Source organism: Pongo pygmaeus, chromosome 23 (assembly GCF_028885625.2).
Source record: "Pongo pygmaeus isolate AG05252 chromosome 23, NHGRI_mPonPyg2-v2.0_pri, whole genome shotgun sequence".
Lineage (NCBI taxonomy): Eukaryota > Metazoa > Chordata > Mammalia > Primates > Hominidae > Pongo > Pongo pygmaeus.
The window spans coordinates 55,517,032-55,532,087 of record NC_085931.1 but is presented as its reverse complement, the minus strand read 5'-3'; the positions used below and the strand labels follow the sequence as shown (position 1 = coordinate 55,532,087).

General features: G+C 53.4%; 1 long non-coding RNA gene across 1 annotated transcript; it reads left to right on the top strand.

Annotated features, from left to right (window-relative positions):
* The first annotated feature begins 286 nt into the window (after window positions 1-286).
* Window positions 287-13,451, top strand: LOC134739322 (uncharacterized). The gene is made up of 4 exons (XR_010125940.1): window positions 287-551; window positions 843-1,037; window positions 6,253-6,399; window positions 10,742-13,451. It is a non-coding gene; the product is annotated as an uncharacterized LOC134739322 (long non-coding RNA).
* The last annotated feature ends 1,605 nt before the right edge of the window (window positions 13,452-15,056 follow it).

Sequence of the window (15,056 nt, the reverse complement as noted above, 5' to 3'; positions counted from 1 at the left end):
TGAACCTGGGAGGCAGAGGTCACAGTGAGCCAAGACTGCGCCACTGCACTCCAGCCTGGGTGACAGAGTGATACTCTGTCTCAAAAAAAAAAAAAAAAAAAAAAAAAAATTAGCTGGGCGTGGTGGTGTGCTCTCATAGTCCCAGCTACTCGGGAAGCTGAGGCAGGAGAATCGCTTGAACCCAGGAGGCGGAGGTTGCAGTGAGCCAAGATCGTGCCTTGGCTCGATCTTGCCAAGGTCACGCCTTGGCTCGATCTTGCCAAGATCACTCTGTTGCACCAAGATCACTCTGTTGCACTCCAGCCTGGCAACAGAGTGAGACTCTGTCTCAAAAAAAAAAAAAAAAGATATTTCAAGTTTTGCAATATAGCAAACATTTTATATGAGCTTGTATGAGCTCCTGTATGAGGTCTTTCTCATGAAGCTACTGAGGATGTTTTCCATCAAAATAAGCAAGAAAAATCAAGACAGAAAGATATAGGACAATGGACACAGACAATCCCACTCAGGAAAGAGGAGAAGGAGTGTCCGGGGCACCAGCTTGCACCGAGGTACTGTGGATCACAGCCTGGCGAGAGCCTGAGCCTGCTGGGGGCCCCAGGGGAGAGCTTTGAGAAGAGAATGCTTCAAGGGTAGACAATTGATAGGGAGTTTGGTAACAGGAACTTGGGAACAAGCTAAGAACAAAACAAAGCAAAGAATATTAACTTCAGAAAGACAAAATGCTGTTTAAGGAAGGGTACATAGCATAGTGTACTCTGCAATCAGCTGTGAATAGCATTTTTATAGTCATTGTGATGTGAACACTGATGATTGATTCTTTTTCTTTTTTTGTAAGCCAGAGTTTCACCCTGTCACCCACGGTGGAGTGCAGTGGTACGATCTCGGCTCTCGTCAACCTCTGCTCCTGGGTTCAAGTGATTCTCCTGGCCCCATCAGGGGGAAGGAAGGGGAGACCCTGTTGGCATCACGAGAGAATCTGGGTCAAGTCATGCCTGAAGCTGATCAATCCAGGGCCCTCTGCATTTTAGGAGCGAGTAAGTTGCACTTTTTCCTTAAGTCATTTTGAGTGGGGTTCTGACCTGGCCGGTAACAGACATCACACTGCATTCTTGCATCAACTCGACAAGTCACTACCTGATCTCTAGTTTACTGATGTGGGCAGTGAAGGTGGGGAAGGAGAGGGTCGATGTCTGCTCCCTCCTCTCTCTGTGATCCTCAGATATGAGGTAGGGCCTGGGGCCCGAGCCAGGCTGTCACTGCCTTGAGGCCCATGGTCCTCACTGCTGACCACGTCTGTGCCTCTCCTTTCTCTAAGAAGCCCGTTGGTGGGAGAAGCCACCCTTGTTCTCAGGCAGACTCCTGCAGATCGCTCAGCGTCGGGTGCTCTCAATCCCAGCAAGAGAGGCCTACCGCTCAGAAGTTTTCTTTGCCATGAGTGGAACTTCGGATGTTTTCTGTAAACCTGTGAAGCAGCTCAGCTTCACCGAGAACTCCAAACTCTTACGCCTCTGTGTGACCTTGACCAAGTTCATTAACCTCTCTGTGTTTTACTTTTCCCATCTGTAAAATGAAAGGGGTGGATGAGACCAGCACTATAATAGAAATGGAATTTGAGCCACATACAGAGTTTGTGGCTAAAGTTTTCTAGGAGCCAGGTTTAGAAAAGAAATAGGTAAAAGTTTTAATAATACATTTTATTTAACTCAATATATCTAAAACATTGGTACAACATGGACTCTAGATGAGTTGTTAAAGAGACATTTTGCAATTTTTTTTTTTTTTTTTTTTGACATGGAGTTTCACTCTTGTCACCCAGGCTGGAATGCAATGGTGAGATCTCGGCTCACTGCAACCTCCGCCTCCCAGGTTCAAGCGATTCTCCTGCATCAGCCTCCCGAGTAGCTGAGATTACAGGCATGCACCACCACGTCCAGCTAATTTTGTATTTTTAGTAGACATGGGGTTTCTCCATGTCGGTCAGGCTGGTCTCCAACTCCCTACCTCAGGAGATCCGCCCGCCTCAGCCTCCTAAAGTGCTGGGATTATAGGGTGGGCCACCACACCCGGCCACAGTTGCTTTCTTTCTCACAAAAGATTTAACACAAGTGGGTAGCTCTCCCAGGTGGTGTCCTCCATATGGTGACTCAGGGACCCAGCCAGGCCACTTTCATGTTCTCCAGTGAGGACGAGAGAGCTGGGCATGGCCTGGCTGTGCAGACCACCCTATGCCATTGGACAGAGCTCAGGAACATGGCCCTACCTTAGTGCAAGGGGGACTGCGGGTCGGAGTCTTCCTCGGAGCTGGGAAGACGAGCGACGCTTCCAGCGAATGGTTTTGTCCGCCTCAGGGCCCTTGCCCATTCTCTTCCCTCTGCTTGGAATGCTCTTCCTTTCCCTTCTCTGGGGATTAAGTTCTGCTTATCTCTGGTGGGATGCAGTGGCTCACGCCTTTAATCCCCGTACTTTGGGAGGTTGAGGTGGGCGGATCACCTGAGGTCAGGAGTTCGAGACCAGCCTGGCCAACATGGTAAAACCCCATCTCTACTAAAAATACAAAACTTAAGAGGAAACTGAGACTCAGAGTCCCACCCAAGGTCACCTGGCTGCTAAAGGGGGAGCTGGAACCCAAACTGCAGGTCCTGAAGGCAAATCCCATGCTCTCCCCTCCACACCCTCCACCCAGCATGAGCACAGCTCAGGGAGAAGTCCTGAGCCCAGGCTTGGGGGTGACCAGGATCAAGGTGGAGGGCTGGGCTGGGCCCCCACCAACAACCAGCAGCAGCAGATTCCACGCACCTGAGACCACGAGCAAACAACACATGCAGATACCTGGGCCAGGTGTAGCTGATTTGCATATACTGTTTCTAGGCCCCTTGCTGGCCTTTCCTTCGGGCCTGCGCTCAGTCACAGTGAGGGAGGTGGGATCTGAACCCAGGTAGGTGTCACTCCAGGCCATATGCATCCCGTGCTGCAGGCTGCCCAAAGCTCCCCCTTCTTGCTATGGATCCCCGGCAGGGGGCTTAGGGCTGGCACCTGGGCCCAGGTGAGCTGGGTGGAGACGGGCTGAGGTGCCCATGCTGGGCTGTGGGAGGCAATGGTACCCTGTCCAGCCAGGGTGGACTTGAGGTGGGAAGAGCTGGTCTGAGTGGCTGTGTGGTTCAGAGGCACCTGCTCTGCCTAGCCATGGTCCACATTTTGCGGGTCACTGTGCTGAAGACCCACATCCTCCCCGACGTCCTCACTGTCTCCCCTGCTCTGCCCACTTCAGCCCCTAGCACATGTGGAGGGGGCCCCATTGAGTAAGTGTCCTTCTGTGCCACCTGCTTGGATCTAGTCTGGGCTGGACACGCTGGGGACAGAGCGGCAGGTCAGGCCCAGGCTCTGCCCTTGAGGAGCCTGGGGCATGTAGAGGAGCTGGAACCTGTGTGCTCAGGTATCAGAGAGCAGGACACGGGGCTAGGGGGAGCCCCTGGAGGAGGGGATGTTTCAGCTGGGTTATAAAGATGAGTGAAATTTCACCTGGGAAAGAGGAGAGGCCAGTGCATGCTGAGCGCAGGGTGGAGTCAGCAGAGCTCAGCGGAGGGCATCCCGGCTGGACAGGGCTCACCTCCCTGACGCCCCAGCCTCAAGCATTCTCCCCGCTTCTTCCTAGACTGTCAGGTACCCCCGTGGCTTTAAGCCCCTTGGGTGTGCTGGGCTTAGTCCCCTCATCACTACCTTGATGCTGAACCCTTTCCTGTCGCTACCTGCCCCCACTTCCTAACAGATGGCCCCAGGCCTCTCAAATGACACACTGCTGAGAAACGCTGATGATGCAGAGGTAAGAGGGTATCCCGGGCGAGAGCAGGGACCCTGGAATCAGGCTGCCACTGTCCCCTCCAGGCTCTGCTTCTCAGCTGTGCAGCCCTGGACAAATTACTTAACCTCTCTGTGCAAACTAAGAAGGTGTCAGGAAGTCAAGGGCCAGGAGGCTTTCGGGCAAGTGGACTGGGTGGGGAGTGGGGACAGTGGAGGGGGTGGGTAGGCAGTGCAGGACTGAGATTGACTGAGGCAGGGATGAGTAGTGACAGCTTCTCTGTGTGGTGCTGCCTCAGGGCTGGGGCTGGCTGTGGGGTCAGGCCAGGCTGAGGCAGGAATCGAGCCTGGGCTCCGTGGATCCACAGAGCTGCTCTCAAATTGAGAGCCACGCTGTCCCCAAGGTGCACGCTTGGCCCAGCCCAGGCCGGCTCTGGAATCCTGATGGTTGAGTATAAACATGCTGCAGATAAATGTGGCCTCGCCCTCTGGATGAGGCAGGGGAAGAGGCCTCCCCATGCACAGCGGCTGGCAGAGTGGAATGTGCCGATCCTCTCGGGAAGGGAACCTGGCGATTTCTGCTGCAACTACCTGGTGCACCTATACTTTGACCCGCCAGCCCCACTCGCAGGAATCTGTCCTATAGACACCCCTGCCCCCTGCCGGCCCCCCCTCCCTGCCCCCACAGAGCACCCCTCTAGACAAGAGCGTCCAGGCAAGGAAATTCGCAAAGCATGACTTACAGTAGCAAAAAATAGAAATAGCCCCTGAGTCGATCAATAGGGGGCTGACTGGATAAAGTATGGAGCAGAAAAAAATTAAAGACTGCCATTTGTCAATAAGACTATGCCCCTAAGTGAAAACAGCCACTCAAAGTGCTACACTCTGAGTAAGAACATAGATTTGCTATATTTACATAAAGAAACACTTTTGGAAGATGCAAAGAGAAATGAATGAAAACGACAACTTCAGAGGCAGGGGCAGAGTGTGAGTGTGGGAGCCTGCCTAATGTTATAACATAGAAGTTAATTCGTGTTTTGAATGGAGTTATATTTATTGTTTATTTGAAAGCTTAAAAGAGTAAAATGAGAACATTCATTAGAAGGCTCCCCTTAAGAAAAGCATCTGATTTTCTCCATGTTCTGCTTTTGCTATGAGCCGTGCTCTCAGCCCCGCCTGACTTGGTGATGTTCCTGGGCCGTGGGGAATGTGAGATGCTAAGTGGATGCCCACGTGGGGTCCATTTGGGCAGAGGGAGAGTCTGAGAGGGCAGGGATGGCTGCTCCCAGGCCAGGGAATGCTGCAGAAACTGGCAGCCAGAAGTGAGGGATGCTTATGTGCAGGGACTTCATAGCTTCCCCTTTAATCTGGAGAGCAATGCCTTGAAGGAGGCTCTGTGATGCCCATTCCACAGATGAGTAAACTGAGGCTCCTAAAGGTGAAGTGACTTGCCCAAGGCCACATGGCTGCGAGGCAGCAGGATGATAAGTCGAACCCAGATCGGTCTTCCTCTGCAGCCCGCACTGCTGGCCAGGGAGCTGGGACCCAGGAGCCCAGCAGTCACACACAGGGAAGGGGGAAGGGGCTGCTCAGAGCAGTGGAGCTCAGCCTCCCACTTCATGCCCACGTGGGTTCTGCCCCCGTCTGTTCAGGCTCAGAGCAGGAGCCAACCTTAAAGGCTCTGATGCATCTGACTGGGGTTAAGGCTGAGCCTGAGAAGGTTCTGGAGCCAGAGCCAGAGCAGAGGCACATCACTGTGGGCAGAGCTGAAATGAACAGGCGCAGGGCACAGGCACAGGAGCCAGGCATGGAGCAGGAGGCTGAGGCTCCTCCTGGCCAGATGCCAAAGAGAGGCGAGGGGCTGGCAGTGATGCCCCTGCCTGAAAGCCATGACAAGGAGAGGTAGAGCAGAGCCTGCCAGGCCCCATCTCCCCATACACTGAGAACAACTGCTCCCTTGCTCGCCAATCATTCTTTTTTTGTTGTTTTTTTTTGAGATGGAGTTTCGCTCTTGTGGCCCAGGCTGGAGTGCAATGGCACGATCTTGGCTCACCGCAACCTCTGCATCCCAAGTTCAAGTGATTCTCCTGCCTCAGCCTCCCAAGTAGCTGGGATTGCAGGTGCCCACCACCATGCCCGGCTAATTTTTGTATTTTTAGTAGAGACGGGATTTTATCATGTTGGCCAGGCTGGTCTTGAACTTCTGACCTCAGGTGATCCACCAGCCTCGGCTTCCCAAAGTGCTGGGATTACAGGCGTGAGCCATTGCACCTGGCCGCCAACCATTCTTAAGGTCTGCCATGAGCGCGCCAGCAGGTGTCTCCCCCACATCTCCCTCGTGGGCCCCAGTGGTGGGAGTTTGTCCTTTCTGCAAAGTGAAGCACTCGAACCTCTGCACGTGTTCTTGACCACCAAGGATCTGAAGCTAACAAAGTGCTCTTGTATCTGGCCTAGGTTTTGTGAAATTTCCCTCTGAGGCTGCTACTCTGATGGTTGGCGTTTCTGGGCTGACTGCAAGAGGCCATCCTGGTGGGGCTGGACCCCCTTAGCTCTGGCTGATGAAGCCACTGCTCGGGACACCCAGAATCCTGGCTCCTCCAGGTACATCAGCCTGCATGGGTACGGGTGCACTGTCTGTGAGCACTGACTGTGTACCGAGCCCTGGGCAGATCTTGGGTGGGGACACAAGCAGCCCTATGGCTCTCATAACTCCTGTGCCTGCAAGGCTCCCAGGAAACCCCATGCCCTCAGCCGAAAATATGCTGGAAAAACTGCCCTGGGACCCTGGCATCAACACCACCCTCTCTTCTTTACCATCTCTTCTTCCCCTCGTTCTCAGTGAGCGCTTCCATTCTGCACTCTATTAACCAATACTTGTTCTGATGCTGGAATTGTGAGGTCTTTCTTCTTGATCAGGCCAACTCCTACTCATCCTTCAAAACCCAGAAATGCCACCTTCTTTGTGAACCTTTCCCAGTTCCTCCAAGCAGACACTCCCTCACTCCTGGTGCTACCAAAACACTGTGTGAATGAGGGACATGACCCCAGCTGCCCTGGGGAGTTTCCCATGGGGATGAGGGTGCTCTCTCCATGGGGATGGCATCAAACAGAGACCCGGCAAGTGAGGGCTGGCCGTGCTCATCTATAGGAGCACAAGTGCAAAGACCCAAAGACCCTAAGTGGGCAGCCTGCTTGGCAAGTTTGAGAAACAGTGGGGAAGCCAGGAGCAGAGAGCAGGGTAGGGGAGAAGCTAGGGAGGGAGGGAGGAGTAGGAGTGAGGGGGCGCAACTGAACGGCTCGGTGCAACACGCCGCACAGTGATGACCACTGTAACCCACCCATTCTCACAGCAGTCATGTGGGAACTTAGACCCCGGGGGCAAGGGACAGGCTCAAGGGCACACAGCCATCCAGTGGCAGAGTCAGCATTGAACCTGGGGCTGTCTGTCCTCGAGTTCATGTCTTGCGGCCTCACCTTGCAGCATCCCTTAAGGGGCAGAACAAGAGGCTGAGTCCCATGTCCCCACTGTCACTCCCACCTGGCTGGTTACCCTGTAGACCTGGAGCCCAGGTGGGCCAGGCTTCCCTTCTAGGAGGATCCCTCCTAACCCCAGTTGGCTTGGCTGGCTTGGCTCTAGCCTTCTGCCTTTATTTCTACATAAACAGCTCCACCATAAATGTGAGGGATGCCGTCCCTGGTTGCTGCTCCTATGTGGTCCCAGGCCAGAGAGAGGCTCTTGCCAATGCCAGTGTATTTGGTGGAGGCCATGCTGGCCTTCCTGGAAGAGCCCAGTGTAGAATGAGTGGTGCAGGTGCCAATGTGTCATAGTCATCTGCCTCTCCAGCACCTGTAGCTTGAGTGAGTCCTGCCACTCAAGGGGCTATGTGCCAGGCCCTGTGCTGGGCACTGTATACAGAGAGCTGACCCTCAGGGTCTCATGGTCAGGGGGTGGACATAAATGCAGACCCAGAGGGTGACCACACAATGTGCTCAGGGCTGTGGCACAAGGGAGCTCAGGAAGGGGAGAGGGAGCCCAGAAAAGTTCCTAACATTGTTGGGGGAGGGTGCGGCAGGGTGGGGCTTGGGGGTTTTCTTGCTATAGAAGAAGCAAAACTGATCCATCATATTAAAGCACAGGATGTCAGTTCTACTCCTTCCTTCTATCCATTCATCCATCCATATGCCCAACCATCAATTCACTCACCAATCCTCCCGTCCACCATTCATCCATCTATCCATCCATCCATCCACTCACCTATCCACCTATCCACTCATCCACTCATCCATCCATCCATCTACACACCCACCCATCCACCCACAGATCCATCCACCTAACCATAGATCCATCCACCTACCCATCCATCCATCCACCTGCCCATTCACCCATCCATCCATCCATCCATCCATCCATCCATCCATCCATCCATCCATCCACTCACCCACCCATCCACCCACCTATCCATCCATCCACCTACCCATTCATCCATCCACTGTCCACCTACCCATCCATCCATCCATCCATCCATCCATCCATCCACCCACTCACCTATCCACCTACCCACTCATCCACCTATCCAGCCATCCATCTACACACCCACCCATCCATCCACCCACCCACCCATCCACCTACCCATAGATCCATCCACCTACCCATCCATCCATCCACTGACCCATTCACCTACACATCCATCCATTCATCCATCCATCCACTCATCCATCTATCCACTCACCCACCCATCCACCCACCTATCCATCCATCCACGTACTCATCCATCCATCCACCTACCCATCCATTCATTAACTTATCCATCCATCCACCTACCCATTCATCCATCCATAGTCCACCTACCCATCCATCCATCCGTCCACTCACATATCCACCCACCCACCTAACTACCCACCTGTCCCTCAAATACTTGTGTCTGCTCTCTGCCATACTCCAAGGATGCTAAGCAAAGTTAAACCTAGTCCCTGGCCTTGACCCCTTGCAGACCTCAAGCCCTAGGACTTGGTACTGACTTTCCTCAACCTTTGTTGCCCTTGGTGGTGGAGGAGGGAAGAAGGGCAGGGGCTGAGAGCCCAGAGGCAGTGCCCAGGGGTATGGTAGATTCAGGAGGGGACATCTGAGATGAATCTAGTTAGATCTGAAGGAGGGCTCCAGGCAAGGGGTGACAGAAAGGTCTTCAGGCAGGGGAGAGAGGTCAGCCCAAGCCAGGGCAGGGAAGCCAGGCCAGGGCAAGAGGTACAGGGAGTTGAGTCAAGTTGGGCCAAGGGTGCTGGGTCCATGAGGCTGGAGGAGTGAGCAGGGCCAAACCTGGGCTGGCCTGGGGTCAGGCTGCAGGGTTGGAGGCAGCTCTGACAGCTGGGCCTGGAAAGGCCGGGATCTGCCTGGGGTTCGACACTGACCCTTGACGCAAGCCCTTTGTGTGGGCCAGTTCAGGTTAGAAATTATGGGCCAGGCACAGTGGCTCATGACTGTAATCCCAGCACTTTGGGAGAAAGCAGGGGTGTTGCTGTCAGATGAGGGGGGCTCCAGCCTTGCCTGAGCCATCTCAGAGCACTGGTTAAGTATCTGTGCTCACAGATCAGGCATCCTGGGACTTGAATCCCGGCCCTGCCACTTCCTGGCTGTGTGACCCTGAGAAAGTGACTTAGCCTCTCTGAGCCTCCACTGCTGCATTTGCAGTGTAGGGAGTGCCAATCACCCGGAGTGCCCAGAAGCCTCCGGGAAGATATCAGGGTCAAGCTGAGTCATGAGGCTGAGAAGGTTGGCCTGGTGTACAGGAAGGTAGGGACTCAGGTGGGGAAAATGAGGGCAGGTGCAAAGGTGACTGAGGCACGTCCTGGCTGACCTTTGGGCTCCAGGTCTGGCTGCCAGGGTTCAAGTCCCTGCTCTGCCTCTTGCTAGATGTGCAGCCCTGGACACCTGACTTCTCTCCATGCCTCAGTGTCCCATAGGTAATTGGGGATGACAGTAACACTGTTTGCCACACAGAGCTGTTAAGAGAGTTGGAAGAGGAATGTGTGTGCAGCGTTTTAAGCAGCGCCCGTGTGCCGAAAGCACTGTGCAAATGTTAGTTAAGGTTAACGCCGTGTGACTCATCGGAGAGTGCTCTCATCTCTTTAGGCTTTTTTACCTCCCGCTCTCTGCAGTGGAGAGCAGCTTGAGGAAATAACAGCATGAATGCAAATTCTTGACAGGCAAACAGGTTTCCAGTCCCGCTGCTGACGACCTTCTCATTGGCATTGAAAAAGAGCGTTTTCGGCTCCCTGCTCAGACTCTGGTGGCTTCTGGGTGACAAGCGGCTGTCAGATGCTTTTAACAAGCCTTGGGTTTTAGTGGGTCAATCAAGGTACCGACCAGACCAGGTCTGGGATAATTGGGTCCTTCAAAAAGGCCTCCAAGAGGGACATGGATAAAACCTTCTCCAACTCTGAGTCCAGTGACTGCGGGCACAGGTGTGGGTGGTAGTTCCTCAGCCACAGGCTCCCCCGCCAGCCCCAGGAATCTCTAGCATCTCGGGCCCCAGGATGTCCCACCCCAGAAACAGGTGATGTTGCTGCCAGGGATTCCATCGCCTGGAGCAGGGGATGCCAGGGGCTTGGCTACCTCCTCACATCCCCTGGAGGAGCGGGTGGGCTCCAGGGCTATTTCAGGAACGCTCCCTGCGCCCGCCTCTGGCTGTTGAGCTAATAAACAGCTGTTGCCTCCTTGCATCCCAGATGGATCCTGGCACCACATACACCCAGAGATTTCTGCTAATTAAAGTCAGGTTTTGACATTTGAGGCATTTTGCTGAGACAGGAGCTCATGCCCTGTGGGAGAACTGAAGCGTCGGGTTCTTCCTAAGCTCGACCCCAGACAGCTGGGCGTTATGAGGGCAGACATCCTAATGCTTTTGTTTATTCATTGGATGCATTTGTACTCTTCCCCACATTTCAGAGAGGATTGGAATCAGCCTTAAGAACAAGTTTGTCTTGATATGGGGGGAGAAAAACCCACACGGCTTTTGGAGTCAGAAAGGACTGTGTATGAATCCTTTGTATCACTTTGTAGCTGTATGTCCTTGGACAAGTCGCCTCACCCCTCTGAGCCTGTTTCCTCCTCTGCACAACGGGAGCATGCAGTGCCTCCATTGTTGGACTCTATTGAAGATACAATGAGATCATGAGATAAAATACCATTGCTGCTTCATAGATGTTTCCGAAATAGGCTTGTTTAAAATGCTAGCCGGGTGCGGTGGCTCACGCCTGTAATCCAGCACTTTGGGAGGCTGAGGTGGGTGGATCGCTTGGGGTCAGCAGTTCGAGACCAGCCTGGCCAATATGGTGAAACCCCATCTCTACTAAAAATGCAAAAATTAGCCGGGTGCGGTGGTGCATGCCTGTAATCCCAGCTACTTGGGAGGCTGGGGTAGGAGAATCACTTGAACCTGGGAGGTGGAGGTTGCAGTGAGCCGAGATTGCACCACTGCACTCCAGCCTGGGAGACAGAGTGAGACTCTGTCTCAAACAAATAAATACATAAAAAATAAAATAAATTGGTTCACAGAATAAGAACAGAAAAGTTAAGTAAAGGAAAGAAGAGGCAGGGGATACCTACTGTTGCACAGTGCAGGGGCTGCATCCTTGCCCCAGGCCTGCCCCTTTCCACCTGATGCTCTTTGGGAACTGCCCAGGTCCTGCCGCCTCCTGCCCTTGGACAGAGAAGACCTATTCAGGTCTGGGCTGAGACACAGAAATCAAGGGCCAGGGTGACTGAGGCACAGAGCCTGTCACCTGGAGAGAAACTGTTTCTCCTGCACGGGGATGGATGGGGTAGAGAGAATGAAGCCAGATGCACGGAGTGGAAACCCCAGGAAGCCTCCAGCGCAGCAGCTCTGCTCTGAGCCGTTCTTAGGCTTTCCCAGACTTCTACATTATCCTGATAATAAGCCCCTCAACTTTGTGTAAGTCTGAGTCTTGGAATCAAGAGGTACCAACACAAAGGGAATACATCACGCTGAAGAGAGCTGCTGGGAAGACGGTCAAGCCTGGCTCCAAGAATGGGCTGTGGGGGCAGGATCTTGGTCCTGGAGAGAAGAAAAGATCGTGGGGGCTTCTCAGGAGAGGCGGAGCTTTTCCCAGCCTGGATGTAAGACTGTGGCCTCAAGTGGAGCTTCCTGCGGGGGTCCTGGTGAATGACCTGGATGCAGTGCCCAACCTCATCACTGGCAAAGGCCGGGGCCACCTTATGGCCGTGTCTGGACGTGAGACTCCCCAAAAGCCGAGGGTGGGATGTAGACTCGTTAAGATGTGCCTGGGAAAGCTGCTGTTTCCAAAGGCCAGATGGCCACCACCATGCCACGGTCACAGTAGGGGGTGGCAAACCCACTGCCCCAGGCAATGGTGGCGATAGAGTGAGGGTGCGGGCTGGTGAGGCGCTGGTGGGATGAAGCTGGCTACTGCCCTCCTCTTTCTCTCATTTCCCCACACAACAAGACCCATGGGGGACCCCGAAGCTTCACCAGCAGAGCTGATGCAGGCACAGCGGTGCCTCTCTGCAGCCCACTGCTATGGCCGGCATGTCCCCGCGTCTCCCCTGGAGCCAAAGGAGGGGCCATGGGGGTGTCCCTGCTGCTGCCCTTGATGCTTGCAGTGCAGCGGCCCAAATGTCCCTTTAAAATGAGGCTGGTCAGTTCTCTCCTCTGCACGATACCTGGAGCCATCTCACTCAGAGTGAGAGCCAATGGCCTTAAGTGACCCTCTGTGACCGGCTCACTGCCTCCTCTCCAGGCCCGACGCCAGCTTCCTTGTTTGTGCCCTTGACCTTGCCAGGCACGCAGCCCTCACATCCCCAAGAGCCTTGACTCTGCCTGAGGAGCTCTCCCTCCAGGGGCCTGCAGGCCTTCCCTTCCCCAGGGGCCTCCCCGACCACCCGGGGGTAGGACACTCCACCTTGGGTGCTCCCCACCTGCCTTGTCTGTCCTTACCTCCTTCTGGCACTGTAAGAACTGAACTTGTCTACTTCCTTCATGCTTTACCATCTTTCTCTCCCTGCAGGAAGATAAGTTCCCCAGGGACAGGGACTCCTACTTTTTTGTTCATTGATGTGTCCCATGAGCCTAGAGAAGTACCTGGATCAGAGTCCCTGCTCCACAAACCTGCCAGGATGAAATGGATGAGGACCTGTTCCTGCACTAGCTGAAGCCGGGATGCATGGCACACCTTTTCAAAAACCTCCTTTGGGTCGGGTGTGGTGGCTCATGCCTGTAATCCCAGCACTTTTGGAGACTGAGGCAGGCGGATCACCAGAGGTCAGGAGTTCGAGACCAGCCTGGCCAGGTATAGATGGTGAAACCCCATCTATACTAAAAATACAAAAATTAGCTGGGTATGGTGGCGGGTGCCTATAATCCTAGCTACTCTGGAGGCTGAAGCAGGAGAATTGTCTGAATCCGGAGGCGGAGGCTGCAGTGAGCCAAGATTGCGCCACTGCACTCCAGCCTGGGTGACAGAGCGAGACTCCATCTCAAAAGGGGGAAAAAAAAAAGAAACCCTCCTTTGAATGAAACATATTCATTGCCCCAAGTTAAAAAAAAAATCTTAATTATATGTTAATATATAATAAACATGTATTTGCATTTGTATATAATAAACATGTATTTGTATGTAATATGTAATCGTAATGTAAGAATTACTTGAAGAAAATTTGGGTGCAAACCTTATATAAAGAGGCACATTTGCCTCACCCTTCCTCCCAGGGACAATGATGACAGCCTTTTGGTGCAGCTCCTTCCAGTGTTCCTTTTAGGGGTGGGTGACCCCGAGTGTGACTGCCCAGGAATTTGGAGTGTGAGGCCAGGAAACTCCAGGAGAGACGGTGGCCTGTGTGGCGTTATCATGGGGAGGTGCAGGTTGGCACCTAAACTTGATCATGCCACTGTCCTGTCTGAACACTCTGTGGCTCCCACTGCTCTTAGGATGAGACTCCAGCTCCTTGTTCCTCCAGCTGCCTCCTCACCCTGCCTTATGCCATTCCCCTGCCTTGCTCTCTGGCCCTCAGGCCTACAGCTTCTTTGCTGGTCCCTGGATGCCCCAAGATCTTCTCCTCTTGTTCCCAGTGCCCAGGATACTTGTTACCCGCTACTTCCTCCTGGCTGGGCCTACCTGGCCTCACGAGGACAGCTCTTTCTGGATGCCCTGGCTAAGTGAAGGCTGGATCCTTCATTCCTCTCTGCAGCCCCTGTTGTTTCAGAGCACACGTCACAGCCGCTATCACAGATGTGCCCACCTGGCTACTCGTCTATGATTTTTTCCTGCCCCTAGCGTGTATGCATTGTGTGTGCAAGCACTGTCTGGTGAACCACTGTATACCCAGTGTCTGGCACATAGCAGGTGACCTGTACATATTTGCATATTAAGGGGAAAGATGGCAATAACTAGAGGACATAGGGACATTTGACTCATGCGTGTATTTTTTTTTTTTTTTGAGACAGGATCTCACTCTGTTGCCCAGGCTGGAGGGCAGTAGCATGACCTCAGCTCACTGTAGCCTCAACCTCCTGGGCTACGGCGATCCTCCTGCCTCAGCCTCCTGTGTAGCTGGGACCGTACACGCATGCCACTGCAGCTGGCTAATTTTAAAACTTTTTTTGTAGAGATGAGGTCTCACTTTGTTGTCCAGGCTGGTCTGGAACTCCTAGGCTCAAGCAATCTGCCGCCCTCCGCCTCCCAAAGTACTGGGACTACAGGCGTGAGCCACCACGTGCAGCCATGTATCTTTTTAAAATATTTATTTTGTAATTTTTCACACCCCTTACTGCAGAGTTGTGTATATGTATCTGTGTTTATGGACATATTTCTTCTAAAACATATTGAAGTATGATATGTATCTAGAAAAGTGCACCAATTCTAAGTGTGCAGCTGGGTGAATTGTCAATGGTTACAAACCCATGTATCCAGCACCCAGATCTGGATACAATGCTATCAGCACCTCAAAAACTGCCTCCCGGCATGGTGGCTCATGCCTGTAGTTCCAGTACTTTGGGAGGTCGAGGAGGGGGGATTGCTTGAGCCCAGGAGTTCGAGACCAGCCTGGGCAACCAAGTGAGACCCTTGTCTCTACAAAAAATACCAAAAAAACTAGCCAGGGGTGGTGGCGCACACCTGTAGTCCCAGCTACTCGGGAGGCTGAGGTGGGAAGTTCACTTGAGCCTGGGAGGTGGAGGCTGCAGTGAGCTAAGATCACGCCACTGAACTCCAGCCTGGGTGGTAGA